Genomic DNA, 12451 nt, shown 5'->3' on the forward strand with positions numbered 1-12451 from the left:
TTCGTTGAAGCCGGCCGGAGTGGCCGTGCGGTTCTAGGCGCTACAGTTTGGATTCGAGCTACTGGTACGGTCGCAGGTTCGAATCCTGCCTCGGGCATGGATGTGTGTGATGTCCTTAGGTTAGTTAGGTTTAATTAGTTCTAAGTTCTAGGCGACTGATGACCTCAGAAGTTAAGTCGTATAGTGTTCAGAACCATTTGAACGTTCGTTGAATCACAGTTCAAAGACAACACCTGTGAAAGAAATTCACACGAATTCTATTAAGTAATCTTTAAGTACCACTGGAAAGACGGTAATGTTTTAACCTTTTACAAGTCACTTATTCCAGAACATGGACTAATTTGTTTGTTGCACATGACAGACTAAAATATAAAATAGAAATGTGAAGAAACTGTGCACATAGTATATTCATCTATATATAAGCATTATCGACTCGTAAAGGGGTCCACATGTAAGTGGCGATTTAGGTTAGGTTAGGTTAGGCGAACAGCTACCGCCTAGGGCGGGCTTGTAGTGATGTCAACGCAGCCGGTTGCGTCCTTTGGCTCTATCTGTTGGAAACTGTTACGGTGCAGCGAGTGTGCGGTGCTGCCCCAGTACGACGCATGCGCCGTGCACACCTGCCCACGCTGTGACGTAGGCCGCCTCCGCTGCGACGTAAGCAGCTCGTGCTCCGTCCTACCTCCAGCTTGCGGATGTTCTCCGGGCAGCTACATGTCGCGAGCGCCGCGCTGCGTCATTCTCCCGTCGGCGAAGTGGCAGCAGTGCAGTGACCTTTACAATCCAACCAGCAGCGCCACCCCGCCATCTTTGTCTATGTGCTTCGGACTTTTTTTTTGGTCAGCCTCTGTGAATAAGTAACGAGTAAAGCATCAACAACGTCATCAGAATAAAGTAAAGTAATGGATTGGCTAAATAAACTATTCTCGTTACAGTTCCATCCTGGTAACAGTTCCCAGATACCTATTACCGTATCGGCCCAAATATCCCACGAGTGATTCTTTAAAAAATGGAACTCCCATGTATGAAACGTCTTGTCTCCCAAACTATGTGCCGTAGTAGAATTTTGCAGGTACATTCGGAGGTATACACTGATGAGCGAGAACATTACGACCACTGCTAGTCAGACACACGCACGGTACAGTTAGTACCAGCGAGCGTGATGTCCGTGTGTAGAATGAGGAAGCTGCACAATCTATCTGAGTTTGATCGAGGGCGGATTGTGACGTCCCGGAGACTCGGCACGAGCATTTCGGGAACTGCACCACTTGGGTGTTCGAGGAGTGCTGTGGTGAGTGTCTTCAACACGTGGCGAAACCAAAGAACGAAAGAAACGTTCAGGTGTCGTGGGCTTGGGCGGCCACCTGTCAATACAGATGTCAGAAGTCGTAGCCTCGACAGATTGGTAAAACAGAACAGGTTAGTCAGTCACGTGTTCCATTGATCAACAGCACGGAAAACCGTTATGATGTGGAACGTGTCAAATGCACAAGAAACGCGCACGGGAAACAAGGTGGTTTTTTTTTTACATTACAGTGTTACACCTAAATATTTCTATTATTTATCCCATTCCCTTAAATGGCACAAAATGCATATATTATATCTCCAGATTTATTTACTCGTATTCAAGAATTTATCTATGGTATAGAAGGAGTTGTCAATTTGTTTTTAAAATTATTACTGCTGTCTGTCAGACATTTTATTTCATATGGTAATTTGCCAAAAAGTTTTATAGCAGCATATTTTACCCCTTTCTGTGCCAAAGATAGGTATTGTAACCATGGATGTCACTGTTGATTTTAAACTGGTCCATGTTGTTGAGAAAAAATTTCATTACTGAGTAAATGTACTGTGAAGAAGTTGTCAGAATTCCTAACCTTTTAAACAGCTGCCTACAAGATGTGCGACTATGAATCCCACACATTGTTCTAACTACAACACTGGCCATTAAAATTGCTACATCACGAAGATGACGTGCTACAGACGCGAAATTTAACCGACAGGAAGAAGATGCTGTGACACGCAAATGATTAGCTTTTCAGAGCATTCTCACAAGGTTGGCGCCGGTGGCGACACCTACAACCTGCCGACATGAGGAAAGTTTCCAACCGATTTCTCATACACAAACAGCAGTTGACCGGCGTTGCCTGGTGAAACGTTGTTGTGATGCCTCGTGTAAGGACGAGAAACGCGTACCATCACGTTTCCGACTTTGATAAAGGTCGGATTGTAGCTCATCGCGATTGCGGTTCATCGTATCGCGACATTGCTGCTCGCGTTGGTCAAGATCCAATGACTGTTAGCAAAATATGGAATCGGTGGGTTCAGGAGGATAATACGGAACGCCGTGCTGGATCCCAACGGCCTCGTATCACTAGCAGTCGAGATGACAGGCATGTTATCCGCATGGCTGTAACGCATTGTGCAGCTACGTCTCGATCCTTGGGTCAACAGGTGTGGACGTTTGCAAGACAACAACCAACTGCACGAACAGTTCTGCGACGTTTGCAGCAGCATGGACTATCAGCTCGGAGACCATGGCATCGGTTACCCTTCATGCTGCATCACAGACAGGAGGGCCTGCGGTGGTGTACTCAACGACGAACCTGGGTGCACGAATGGCAAAACGTCATTTTTTCGGATGAATCCAGGTTCTGTTTACAGCATCATGATGGTCGCATCCGTGTTTGGCGACATCGCAGTGAACGCACATAGGAAGCGTGTATTCGTCATCGCCATACTGGCGTATCACCTGGCGTGATGGTATGGGGTGCCATTGGTTACACGTCTCGGTCACCTCTTACTGGCATTGACGGCACTTTGACAGTGGACGTTACATTTCAGATGTATTACGACCCGTGGCTCTACCCTTCATTCGATCCCTGCGAAACCCTACGTTTCAGCAGGATAATGCACGACCACATGTTGCAGGCCCTGTACTGGCCTTTCTGGATACAGAAAATGTCCGACTGCTGCCCTGGCGAGCACATTCTCCAGATCTCTCACCATTTGAAAACGTCTGGTCAATGGTGGCCGAGCAACTGGCTGGTCACAATACGCCAGTCACTACTCTTGAAGAACCGTGGTATCGTGTTGAAGCTGCATGGGCAGCTGTACCTGTACACACCATCCAAGCTCTGTTTGACTCAATGCCCAGGCGTATCAAGGCCGTTATTACGGCCAGAGGTGGTTGTTCCGGGTACTGATTTCTCAGGATCTATGCACCCAAATTGCGTGAAAATGTGATCACATGTCAGTTCTAGTATAATATATTTGTCCAATGAATATCCGTTTATCATCTGCATTTCTTGTTGGTGTGGCAATTTTAATGGCCAGTAGTGTACTTTCTTTTGAGCAGTGAGTACGTTTTGACTAAGTGTTGAGTTGCCCCAGAATATTATTCCATATGACATCAGAGAGTGGAAGTATGCAAAGTATGTTAGCTTACTGATTTATACATCCTCAAAATTAGCAATTATTCTGATTGCAAAAGTTGCTCAACCTAGTAGCTTTAGCTGGCGGACTGTGGGGGAACTAACATCAGACTTTACTGTTAGGCAGAGTACAAGAGTGTCTGAACACACAGTGCACCGAACACTCCTAAAGATTGGGCTCAGCAGCCGACGACCCATATACATGCAAGGGTTAACGCCAGGGCACTGGCAACTACGACTCAAACGAGCACATGACCATTGGCTCTAGACGTTGGCGCAGTGGCAGAGCGTTGCATGGTCTCATGAGTACTGATACGTTATTTATCATGCCCTAGGAGGACGCGAATCCGTCATGCTCCAGGAAAGGAGCTCCTTGATACCTTTACTGCGGGGCAGAAACAAGCTGACGGCGTCTCCACCATGCTGTAGAGATCACTCCCGTGAGCATCAGTGGGTCCAGTGGAGCTCGTGCAAGGCACCTTGATGGCCAAGGAGTATCGTAGACTGCTTGCAGACCATGTACACTCCTTATATGACGAACAAGTTTTCAACAAGATAAATCGCCATATCACAAGACCAGGAGTGTGATGGAGTGATTCGAGGAACACAGCGGCGAGTTCCGATTGATGTGCTGCCCCCTCCCTCCCCCTCCCCCCCCCCAACTCATCTGAACCAGATCGAACACATCTGGTATGTGATCGAATGTGGCGTTGGAGCTCGTCGCCTCCCTCTCGAGAATTTAGGGAATTAGGTGACTTGGGGGTGGCTTGTGCGGTGCCAACTGCCTCCAGCGACCTACCAAGGCCCCATTGCTTCCATGGCACGACGCGTCGCCACTGATACCCTTACAAAGGTGGAGATCGCCTGTCATAATGTTCCGGCTGAACAGTGTATGTCGATACTGTCCATAAAATGTGTTGCGAAAAGAGTTACCAGCAAAGAAAAAATAAATGAAAACGACATGCTTGTTGTTGCAGTTTACTGTGTGAACAGCGTAAATGAAAAAAGCGATAAACATTTTCTTTCATCATTCCGTGTAGTGTGTCAGCGACACAATATCTCGTGAAAGTTTAAAATTATGTATGAAGTGCTCTCATTCCCAGATACGGGATGAATATAGTTAGGGAAATTTGCACGCAGTGAGTTGCAGTGCCTCAAGACTATACACAGTTCTTAACTGTAATACTTGACTTATTGTCTCAAACCTTTAATAAGATTAAAGCTCTTAATCATTAGATTGAGACTGCATTTTAAATTTTTAAATTCGGTCAGTAGCTTTGTGAAAGGTTGAAACTCAAATTAATGTTGCCACTGTGAGCCGTTAGTTGTGGCCGGAGCTAGCTGTTTAGTTAAAGGGACTGCACACGTTAAATATTTAATGACAACAGTAGTTTGTCAGACTTTCCGTATATTGAAGCAACCTAACACCATCAAGAATACAACGCAGATTTACAAGGTTAAGATGTTAAACAAAAAGAAAGCGATAGCTGCCGTTATATTAGCTATGATTTGCAAGCAACGGAAAACAGTCAAAACGTGACAATGGGTCCGAGAATGGTTGCAAAAAGGAACGACTGGTCACATGTTAATTTACTGACAAATGAGACCCATGGACCCGAAAACTTTCAGAAATCGAATATGTTAATAAGAGAGGCATTCGTTTTAGATGAAAGAATAGGAGCAACTTCGAGATTTCTGGTGACAGGCAGGTCTTTCGAATTCTCGATCTTTTGGTTTATAATATCAACAAAGACAATTAGTAAAATTCCACGGAAACCGATGAAGCAGTCTGTCTGGCATGGATTAATTCAGACAATTTATCTAAAACTTTTTTTACGTTTCGTACGGTAATGTTTTTATTGTCTTCAGTCCTGAGACTGGTTTGATGCAGGTCTCCATGCTACTCTATACTGTGCAAGCTTCTTCATCTCCCAGTACTTACTGCACCCTACATCCTTCTGAATCTGCTTAGTGTATTCATCTCTTGGTCTCACTCTACGATTTTCACCCTCCACGCTGCCCTCCAATACTAAATTGGTGATCCCTCGATGTCTCAGGACATGTCCTACCAACCGATCCCTTTTTCTAGTCAAGTTGTGCCACAGACTCCTCTTCTCCCCAATTCTATTCAATACCTCCTCATTAATTATGTGATCTACCCATCTAATCTTCACCATTCTTCTGTAGCACCACATTTCGAAAGCTTCTATTCTTTTCTTGTCCAAACTAGTTATCGTCCATGTTTCACTTCTATACAAGGCTACACTCCATACAAATACTTTCAGAAACGACTTCCTGACACTTAAATCAATACTCGATTTTAACAAATTTCTCTTCTTCAGAAACGCTTTCCTTTCCATTGCCAGTCTACATTTTATATCCTCTCTACTTCGACCATCATCAGTTATTTTGCTCCCCAAATAGCAAAACTCCTTTACTACTTTAAGTGTCTCATTTCCCAATCTAATTCCCTCAGCATCACCCGACTTAATTCGACTACATTCCATTATCCTCGTTTTGCTTTTGTTGACGGTCATCTTATATCCTCCTTTCAACACAGTCCATTCCGTTCAACTGTTCTTCCAGGACCTTTGGTGTCTCTGACAGAATTACAACGACATCGGCGAACCTCAACGTTTTTATTTCTTCTTCATGGACTTTAATACCTACTCCGAATTTTTCTTTTGTTTCCTTTACTGCTTGCTCAATATACAGATTGAGTAACATCAGGGAGAGGCTACAATCCTGTCTCACTCCCTTCCCAACCGCTGCTTCCCTTTCATGTCCCTCGACTCTTATAATTGCCATCTGGTTTCTGTACAAATTGTAAATAGCCTTTCGCTCCCTGTATTTTACCCCTGCCACCTTCAGAATTTGAAAGAGAGTATTCGAGTCAACACTGTCAAAAGCTTTCTCTAAGTCTACAAATGCTAGAAATGTAGGTTTGCCTTTCCTTAATCTGTTTTCTAAGATAAGTTGTAGGGTCAGTATTGCCTCACGTGTTCCAACACTTCTGCGGAATCCAAACTGATCTTCGCCGAGGTCAGCTTCTACCAGTTTTTCCATTCGTTTGTAAAGAATTCGCGTTAGTATTTTGCAGCTGTGACTTATTAAATTGATAGTTCGGAAATTTTCACATCTGTCAACACCTGCTTTCTTTGGGTTTGGAATTATTATATTCTTCTTGAAGTCTGAGGGTATTTCGCCTGTCTCATACATCTTGCTCACCAGACGGTAGAGTTTTGTCAGGACTGTCTCTCCCAAGGCCGTCAGTAGTTCCAATGGAATGCTGTCTACTCCCGGGGCCTTGTATCGACTCAGGTCTTTCAGTGCTCTGTCAAACTCTTCACGCAGTATCGTATCTCCCATTTCATCTTCATCTACGTCCTCTTCCATTTCCATAATATTGTCCTGAAGTACGTTGCCCTTGTATAGACCCTCTATATAGTCCTTCCACCTTTCTGCTTTCCCTTCTTTGCTTAGAACTGGATTTCCATCTGAGCTCTTGATATTCATACAAGTGGCTCTCTTCTCCAAAGGTCTCTCTAATTTTCCTGTACGCAGTATCTATCTTACCCCTAGTGAGGTAAGCCTCTACATCCCTACATTTGTCCTCTAGCCATCCCTGCTTAGCCATTTTGCACTTCCTGTGGATCTCATTTTTGAGACGTTTGTATTCCCTTTTGCCTGCTTCATTTACTGGTTTTTTTTCTCCTTACATCAATTAAATTTGATATTTCTTCTGTTACCCAAGGATTTCTACTAGCCCTCGTCATTTTACCTATTTGATCCTCTGCTGCCTTCACTACTTCATCCCTCAGAGCTACCCATTCTTCTTCTACTGTACTTCTTTCCCCCATTCCTGTCAATCGTTCCCTTATGCTCTCCCTGAAACTCTGTACAACCTCTCGTTTAGTCAGTTTATCCAGGTCCCATCTCCTTAAATTCCCACCTTTTTGCAGTTTCTTCAGTTGTAATCTACACAGATTGTGGTCAGAGTCCACATCTGCCCCTGGAAATGTCTTACAATTTAAAACCTGGTTCCTAAATCTCTGTCTTACCATTATATAATCTATCTGATACCTTCTAGTATCTCCAGGATTCTTCCATGTATACAACCTTCCTTTATGATTTTTGAACCAAGTGTTAGCTTATTTTATGTGGAAACCTATTTTCAAATAATGATACGAATATATCATGAATTGATTAAATTTTATGTTAGCATTTGGCTCATTATAAAATACATTCCATGTCGTGTCTTGTAAGCTATTCTTAAAAACATTTGTCCTGGAGTCATTACTTATGTTGCTTTCCGCTGAGGAGTATCCATACTGTTAGGTGCTACGTTATTTCTTCAGTTCCCTAACTAACTGTGTATTATCATCGGAGACAGCATTTTTTTCTCCTAGGTAAACAGTTATTTTCTTACTTTGAGTTTCGTCAAAGAAAACATTATCAACTACGGTCCTACTGTCTTTATCCACCAGTTACTGAGACCAAATTGTATAGTCTAAGTAAGGTATTGACGGTACCGAGAATATTTTGAAGGCCATTAACACTGCTCGTTAGTATTAACGGTACGTCAAAATACGCTCTCAGACGGTCAATATATTGACATTTTGACAATATTATTGAGCCTGTGAAGGGCTCTTTATATAGATGGCCCATTTTTTCCACACAATTCATTGTATCTCCTGAGCTATGTGACGTATAATAATATAATTTTGCAGGTACTTTCAGAGGTTTATCTGTATATCGTCTACAAAAAAAAAAAAAATGGTTCAAATGGCTCTGAGCACTATGGGACTCAACTGCTGTGGTCATCAGTCCCCTAGAACTTAGAACTACTTAAACCTAACTAACCTAAGGACATCACACACACCCATGCCCGAGGCAGGATTCGAACCTGCGACCGTAGCAGCAGCGCGGCTCCGGACTGGAGCGCCTAGAACCGCACGGCCACCGCGGCCGGCCGTCTACAAAATTTGTTGCTAACCGAGTTAGCAGTAAATAAGTAATAAATGAAAACGTCGTGTCTGATGATGTTTTACTAAGAGATTATGAACGGCGGAAGCGGTAAACTTTTTTCGTTTCGTCATTTAGTGTGTGTGTGGGGGGGGGGGGGGGGAGAGGGGGAAGGGGGTGGGTCAGCAGCATAAAGTTTCAGAACGATTTGAAATTATGTTTAAGGTTTGTTGGAAGTAGCTAGGATAAAAATAAGGCCTGGGTATTTGTGCGCAGTGAGTTAAAAACGTTCCTCATGACATATACGCTGTTTTTAACAATACTTCTTGTACTGTGTTAAAGGTTTAACATAATATTACACCTCTCAATGACTAAATCATGACAGCAGTAATCACATAAAATACTGAATATCAAATTTATATTGCCCTTGCAAGCTATTGGATAGGTAGCCTGCGTTTAGCACCGGATGCCACCAATTGCGTTGGCCGTTAAGTAATACCGATGAAGTGATGCTATCGCTGACAAACGTAACGGAGGAAATCTGACCACATTTTTGATTTTTAGAAAATTTCTACAAATATTAGGTACGAATCGCATCAAATTTGTAAGTGCCACTACTGTTTTACACCAGTGTAAATAAAAGGTCGGTAAGCTGAACATTTAAATACGGTTCCACAATCTCAAGTGATTGTATAGTTTATGCTACAATGTTTCTGTCCGAAAGAAATTAACTAGTGATATTTTGCTCCATTTCGAACTAGTGGACAAGCCCTACAGCTTAAGTTTCAGTAATTGACAGGAATTCATTCTTTATTATTAGAAACTCATATGACTATTGTCATTAAACTGATATCTACTTGCTTGGAGACGAGGAGACTTAGTGTCTGCTGCCGTTGTGGTTGCACCATTGCTTTGCTCATATGTGAGTGTCCACATCGGAGCACGTTTATGTTGCTAACTAAAAACCCTATTTGTTAGAGAGTTTTAACCGTTGCACTGTCGGTTTGGCTCTCCTACGTAAAGCAGCTCTCAGCTGCACCGTGCACAGCTCTGCGTTTATTACGTAACCCCGCTCGCGCAGTCGACTCGGCACGCTGCTCGAGAGAACGTAACCGCGCATGCGCAGTCGGCACCGGCTACCGCCTACCTCCTGCTGCATTCTGTTTCCCTGGCCGTAGCGCGGCAGATCGCGCACTTGTTTGTCGGTGTGGCGGCGGCGCGCCAAAACCGGCAACAACGAAACGTGTCATGGCTGCGTGATGTCACACCATTTCGAGGCGACCCCACTCCAGTAATCCATTGTGCTGTGACGTCACCGAAAGAAACTGCGCAGGAGCAGCTACCGTAATTCTTGGCGACCACGTTTGCTCTCTCATTTCTGTCTGCCACGTGCCCCGACGGCGTGACGTGGATGATCGATTCCCGCACTCAGTCGAGCGCCAACGAACAATTTTATGAGACTGTTCACACTTTCGGGTCTTGTAGCCGCTAACTGTTTGCAGTATCAGCCATCTCTGCAGTCATTAAAGACATCGTAACGATGGACACTAACGCAATTAGTGACTCTCCAACCTGCTAAAAATAACGGCAAGTGGTTTGCGGCGTGGAGGGTGCAGCTGGATAACCGCTAAAGATTATCATGTCAGAGATAAGTCCCAAAAAATCTGTAAGATTATGGATCGAATTCATTTCAAGGTGCTAGATGGAACGTATTCGTATCGAAAGGACTTTAATCGAATTTTAAGACAATTACGCACAATTAAGTACAGTTAAATACTGGTACCTACTACAAGACTTTATAGATGTACAGAATTATTGCAAATACCGCTAATGTACGCCTGCTGAAAAATCGTAGAGCACAGTGTAACTTAAACATTAAGGCATTCCAGGAGAGAAAAAAGCTTATCTTACGTAGTAGAAGGAAAATAGAACGAGAAGGACAACTTCTGTGTCAGGAATGAATGGCGAGGCAGTCGGGTAGAATTTTGCACAGCGCACAGTTTACTAATGGCTAACACTCCGCTTAAGAATAGTGGTATATGTGAAAAATACCTAGAGAGACGGGAAGATTGCTCATGGAATAGTAAAACAGTTTTTTCGAAACATTAAACTGGGAAACATTTCTAGAGGCAGACATGGATTCTGATCATAATTTATCTATTGCTTACGAACCGCAGAATTACAGTGAAGAAATTAAATCTAATTTGTGTAAGCAGCTCGGCCACTTTTCCCGACTGGGCGCCTCGTCAGCAGTATCGAGCCACATAAACTATCCATCATACTGAAAGAAATAACAAGACACTACATTTGCATGTCAAAAGACGCCATTTAAACACTGATATTGTAGAAGATTATTACTCTTCAGACAATATACATGACCTACTCGTCATCAGATGACTCAAAATCAAGAATGTTTTTACTGAAAACCAGTGAAACAAATTTCTTCTGGCAGTCTCACTGACAGGAATACTGACGTATATTATAATTAGCCTTACCACTTCTCGGCAAGCAGCAGCAGTGTCCTTAGAGTTTATCTTTCCCTGCCGAACCTCTCATTAAGTGATAACCTACGTAAATTGACACGTTATTTTAAATAATAACAGTATCTGCAATATGAGACACCCGGCACGATCACACATGTTTACTAAATTTTTTGAGTGTCATTTTTCTTCTATTCAATGCGTTGCATTATAGCAGCAGCAATTAAAAGGAATACAAACGTATCAAACATGAATTCGACAGAAAGTGCAAAATGGCTAAGCAGGGATGGCTACAGGACAAATGTAAGGATGTAGAAGCATATATCAATAGGGGTAAGGTAGATACAGCCTACAGGAAAATTAGAGAGATGTTTTGAGAAGAGAGCCACTTGTATGAGTATCAAGGGCTTAGATGGAAAACCAGTTCTAAGCAAAGAAGGGAAGGCAGAAAGGTGGAAGGAATACATAGAGGGTCTACACAAGGCTGATGTACTTGAAGGCAATTTTATGGCATTGGAAGAGGACGTAGAAGAAGATGAAATGGGAGATATGACACTGCGTGAAGAGTTTGACAGAACACTGAAAGACCTGAGTCGAAACAAGCACCCAAGAGTAGACAACATTCCATTATAACTACTGATAATCCTGCGAGAGCTGGCCCTGACAAATCTCTACCCTCTGGTAAGCAAGATGTATGAGACAGGCGAAATACCCTCAGACTTCAAGAAGAGTACAGTAATTTCAGTCCGAAAGAAAGCAAGCTTTGGCAGGTGTGAAAATTACCGAACTATCAGTTTAATAAGTCACGGTTACAAAATACTAACACGAATTCTTTACAGACGAATGGAAAAACTGGTAGAAGCGGACCTCGGGGAAGATCAGTTTGGATTGCTGGAACACGTGAGGCAATACTGACCCTACGACTTATCTTAGAACATAGATTACGGAAAGGCAAACCCACATTTCTAGCATTTGTAGACTTAGCGCAAGCTTCTGACAAAGTTGACTCGAATACCTGTGGTAGCACACACTAAAGTTCAACACAAGTGGGTACACAAGTTATGTGATTCTGAGCTGTAACGAGACAACTGATCATCAGAGGTTGTGTTCAGAATTATCACCGGCAGCGGCACGATTATAGTCTGAAATGGAACGAGTGCTGCACACATGCTAGGACATCAGGAGAAATGTCCGAGCAGTCTGCAGTAATACATCGCTGCATATCACCAGTTGTAGTTGCTATGTCCCTGTAGACATCGTCTTTCAGCTCCCCACATAGAAAAAAGTCTACAGGAGTTAAATGCAGGGACCGGTCCGGTCAAGGTACAGGTCCTCTGCATCCAATCCAGCGATTTGGAAGCAGTTCGTGAAGATAAACTGTAGTACATGATGCGCTAACAAAAACTTAAATGGAAATCTTTGACAAAAGGCGATGTTTTTCTTGCTAAACACTTTTGATGAAAAATGTGCAAAGCAGCCCACGGGAAAGAGTACATTTTCAATTGGCCATCGTGTTAGTGGGCCTGAAGTTACGATTGGGAAGTTTTCAAGTAAGTTAACATAGTTTCGCCG

This window comes from Schistocerca serialis, chromosome 8 (assembly GCF_023864345.2).
Source record: "Schistocerca serialis cubense isolate TAMUIC-IGC-003099 chromosome 8, iqSchSeri2.2, whole genome shotgun sequence".
NCBI lineage: Eukaryota > Metazoa > Arthropoda > Insecta > Orthoptera > Acrididae > Schistocerca > Schistocerca serialis.